The sequence below is a fragment of the Gekko japonicus genome, unplaced genomic scaffold (genome assembly GCF_001447785.1).
Source record: "Gekko japonicus isolate JY-2015 unplaced genomic scaffold, Gekko_japonicus_V1.1 scaffold63, whole genome shotgun sequence".
Lineage (NCBI taxonomy): Eukaryota > Metazoa > Chordata > Lepidosauria > Squamata > Gekkonidae > Gekko > Gekko japonicus.
In genome coordinates, this window is record NW_015168654.1 from 288,312 (window position 1) to 293,042 (window position 4,731).

The 4,731-nt window shown below is 48.1% G+C and overlaps 1 protein-coding gene across 1 annotated transcript in view; it reads left to right on the forward strand.

Moving 5' to 3' along the window:
• SCARA3 (scavenger receptor class A member 3) overlaps positions 1-4,731 on the forward strand; it is a 46,647-nt gene that overhangs the window by 877 nt on the left and 41,039 nt on the right. The window lies entirely within an intron of this gene.

The following is a 4,731-nucleotide window of genomic DNA, read 5'->3' on the forward strand; positions in this document are numbered from 1 at the left end:
AGAAAGTTCTTTTATTTCACTGTTTTCACACATGCTATGCTGTTGGTGTGCGGATGTAAAAAAAACCCAGATGTGTCTGCATCAGGTTTTGGCATTTTAGTGTTGGTACCAAATTTCAGAATCTGTCAGTGGTGATGAGCAAGGAGGTTGATTCTAGTGTTGCCAGCAGCTCCGGGTTAGGAAATACCTGGAGATTTGCGGGGTGGGGGCTGAGGAGGATCATGGCAGGGTTTGGGGAGGGGGGGGCAGCATCAGTGGGGTATAGTGCTATAAAGTGCACCTACCAAAGCAGCCATTTTCTCCAGGGGGACTGATCTCTGTCGCATGGAGATCACTTGTAATCCCAGGAGATCTCCAGCCACCACCTGGAGTTCAATGTTCCTTTTCACAGTGAACATTGGTGGGGATGCAACCAATGTTCCCTCTAAGCTGTGGAGGCTTGTGAGCAAACATTCTACTTTGTGAGCTACCGGCATGAAAGTTGTGAGCAAGCGATTTGGCTGCTGCATACGTTAGTTTGCTCTGGAGCCATCCTTCCTGAGCCAAGGCAAAAATGTGTGAGCCAGAGGCTAAAAAACAGTGAGCTAGCTCACACTAACTCAGCTTAGCGGGAACCCTGGATGCAACCTTTGGTTAGTCACTGTGGTCCATTTGTGGCTTAAACCACCTGGGGTTCAGCAACCCTAGCTGATTCACATTCATATTTTGACTTTCCGGTGCTTTTACAAGGCACGTGTGATTTCTGTTAGGAGAACCAGTGCAGGTTGTGCTTTGGGGGAGGCACTGTAGCTTAGTGGTAGAGCACCTCCAGTTTACGGGCGGTCAGGGAGTAGGAAACAGGAATCCATGGTCCTCAGTTTGCAAGATCCGAACAAGTTTGTTCACGATATGGTGTTTTGGAGGTCATTATTTCAGAGGGTTGCCATAAGTTAGAAGTGACTTGACAGCACGCACACGCACGTACACAGGTAGTAGGTGATGAGAAAGACCACTGCCAATTGGAACAGACAAGTGGTCTTGCCTTGGTATAAGGCAGTTCCATGTGTTTAATGGATATAGACTTTTTAACTTCAGTTTTTATTTGTTTCTTTCCCCCCCCCCCCTTTTTTAAGTGTGTGTGTGTATGTGTGTGCACATGCTTGCATGCCTGGAAGTCATAGTTGACCTCTGACAACCCTTAATGGGGTTTTGACATTTCAGAGAGGTGGCTTGCTTTGCCTGTCTCTGCATCCCAGCCCTGGTGTTCCTTGGAGGTCTCCCATCCAAGTATTTGCCAGGGTCAGCCCTGCTTAGCTTCCGAGATCTGACGAGATCGGGCTGGCCTTAGCTATCCAGGTCAGGGCTCACAGTTTTGGTTTGGTGTAGTGGTTAAGTTTGGTTTAGTGGTTAAGTGTGTGGACTCTAATCTGGGAGAACTGGACTTGATTCCCCACTCCTCCACTTGCAGCTGCTGGATGACCTTGGGCAAGCCATAGTTCTGTCAGAGCTGTCCTTGAAAGGGCAGTTCTTGAAAGAGCTCTCTCAGCCCCGCCTACCTCACAGGGTGTCTGTTGTGGGGAGGGGGAGGGAAAGGAATTTGTAAGCTGCTCTGAGACTCCCTTGGGTAGTGAAGGGCGGGGTATAAATCCAATCTCCTCCTCCTCTTCTTCATTTGTAGTCTTCATTTTGTTTTGTGGTGAAAAAAGGGATTTGAACGTAGGTCTTCCAAATCCAGTTTTAACTTGTTTTCTGTATTGCTGTGGGTAGGAATTTGTGTACAGGTTATGGAGGCTAAACAGCCACAGAACAGAGCAGGATGCTTGGCTGGGGTGGTGAGACTCTGTGGACAAAATCCAATAGGAAGTTCTCCAGTGGAAGCCCCACTTTGAAATGAATGGGAGCTGCATGCAAATAATTAAGTGCCCTGCTGGATCTGACCAGGGGTCCCTCTGGTCTAGCATCCTGTTTCCAACAGCGCTCAGCCAGATTTCTCTGGGAAGTTTGCAAGCAAGGTGAAAGTGCAGCAGCCTTCTCCTGACATTTGTACACACAGATGGTAGCCAGTGGTATATTGCCTCTGCATATGGAGGTTTTGTTTAGCTGTCACAAACAGTAGTGTTCCTGAGCAACTTTCCATGAGGTTTGAGCAAGAGAAGTTCCTAGCAGACTGGATCATTTGTCATTTAGCCTTCCTGTTTGTCTTCATGTGTGTTGAAATTTGCCTGAAATCTTTGAAATCTTTGGCTGCCTCAGGCTAGGGCACAGAGCTCTTGACCTGTGTGTACCTTTACATGATCCCAGAGTTGCACCCAACATTTTCTGCCCAAGAAACCCCGGGCATGCCTATCAAATTGTACAGCACCTCCGTTTTGGGCAGTGAAATGTCTCAGTCAACCCTGAAGACAGGTACAGAAACATGCAGTCTTGGTTGCAAGAAAACTTGGGCTTCGAAGTTCCTCTGTTTGAAAGATTCTCCCCAAGTGTCTTGCTATACTGTGGATCATGTGTCCTCACGGTACAAAACAAGAACATCCCTTTCCCTCCCTCAAATGCTGGAGGGAAATGCATTGTGGGTGTGGGCAGGGGGAGGGAGAAGGGTCTGGATGAGATAGGAAGGAGTTGGTGTCAGGGTTGGGAGGAACCTGAGATTATACAGGCTGGGGAGGAAGTGGACGAAAGAGGACTGGCTGGAAAGGGGGGGGGAGCATGGGGTTACCAAGAGTGCTAACAGCCCCTGGGAGAGCAAGGGAGAACCGTGGTGGTGGTGGCGGCGGCTGAGCTTTCTAGCCAGCAATCCTCAGGGCATTTCCCCCTCCTTCTCCTTCCTGGTCTGACTTCAAAGATCAAGAGACTGTGTCTCAGATTTCACATAGAACGCATTTCCATGAAAACAAATAAAAAGTTTTCCAGCATGTAAAAACCCACCATTTAGCACCAGCGATCCCCATTGGGGGACTGGATATTCCCAGCCCTGATGTTTTTGGGATTCCACATTATTGGTGGATTTCTGCAGGAAATAGCAGAAGTGCCACTGAAATCTTCTCTTGGCCCAGAAAGGTTTTGGATGCTCATCAAATGTGTGCTTTATCCCCCCCCCCTTTAAGGTTTACAGCAAGTTCCATCCTCTCAACAAGCTGATTCCATGACCGGGGCAAATTGTGCTTTTCTCTAGGTCTCTGCCCCAGTCCTGGACCATAGGGCAGATCTCCATTCCTTTCCCTTCACCCTGTGCCATTTGCCTTGGTCATGTCCAGGAGTTCATTGTCAGATTTGGGGTTCCCTCCACAAAGTCTAATTGACTAGCAGCCTTTGGGGCTGCCCCCTTCTAATGCACAACCGGGGCTTGAGTAGCTGGAGCTTTTCAAGCATCTGGGTGGGTCTGTGGGGCTGCAAAACGTCTTGGGTCATTAGCATTTAAAGAGAAGATTGGAATAGAGAGAGCGGGTGACTTTGATGTCAGAAAGACAGCTAGGGTGTTTGCCTTCCTGAAGCATGCAGTGGGATTTCCCTGACACAAGTCCAAAGGCTGTGCTAAGCATTTAGAATTACCATGTTGGAAGCAGCCAAATACTCCCCTGCCACAAGGCAGAGAAGGAACATCCCCCTCAGCCACAAAGTTCCACAAGCAGGCTCATGACAGACTAGCCAAGCCATGCGCTTCAAGGAAAGGCAATTATGTTAAAAGTAAGTCAAAACTTATTTTTAAAGATTCGTATTAATGATTTCTCACACTCTTTTTTGTGTTTTTGTGTGTGTGTATGCCTGAAAGTCATGGCTGATTTATGGCAACCCCTAGTGGGTCTTGGACGTTTCAGAGAGGAGGCTTGGTATTGCCTGCCTCTGCATCTGGGCCCTGGTATTCCTCGGAGGTCTCCCTGCCTGTCTTCTGAGATCTGACAGAATTGGGCTTGCCTGGAAAATCCAGGTCAGGGCTATTTCTCACACTCTTGAAAGGTAGCAGTGAAGTAGGAGGGGCTTTAGGATCCTGTACCATAGTATTGAGGATGCTAAATCCACCAAAAGAACACACAGTATGAACCATGAACTGTATATCCCAGCATCCGGCCACATGGCCACGGAAACGTCTTCGGACAGCGCTGGCTCTTCGGCTTTGAAACGGAGATGAGCACCGCAACCCTAGAGTCGGATTCGACTGGCTTTCGAGCAAGGGAACCTTTACCTTTAAGGGATTCTGGTGCATGCTGCTTGAACTGTGCTCTGCAGCACCACAGTGCCAGTGAAATGTCTTGTTCCAGTGCTAGGGTTGCCAGGTGATGGGTGTGTGTGTGTGTGTGTGCTTAGCAAGGATGTAATATCACATTGTGATGTGATATCCTGTGATGTCACTTCCCACTCGAAGTAGGCAGCATTTCTCCACTCTAACCTGTCCTTGGATATTATAGCAGCTCTATTAATGCTCTGGAGACAGCTGAGGGGCGAAAAATCCATGGAATGTAATAAATGATTGTTTTGCAGCTGCACAGTTGCTCAAAGGCTGGTCTGGCTTCCAAAAGCTTCTCATTCCTTCCCCTGTGACCCTGATTGCAGGATTTCTTCTCTCTGAGTGATTATAGGATTACAGTCAACTGCTGTACACAAAGCCCTTTGAAGTAAGGTCCCCCTCCTGTTTGGACCTGGGATGATTGCTAGTTAGCTCCCCAGCATCGATAAATACTAGAGGCAAAATTCAAGTTTGTTTTAATTGCAGGTTAGGGTCAGGCAATAAGAGTAAAAACTAACCTTGCAAGGTCC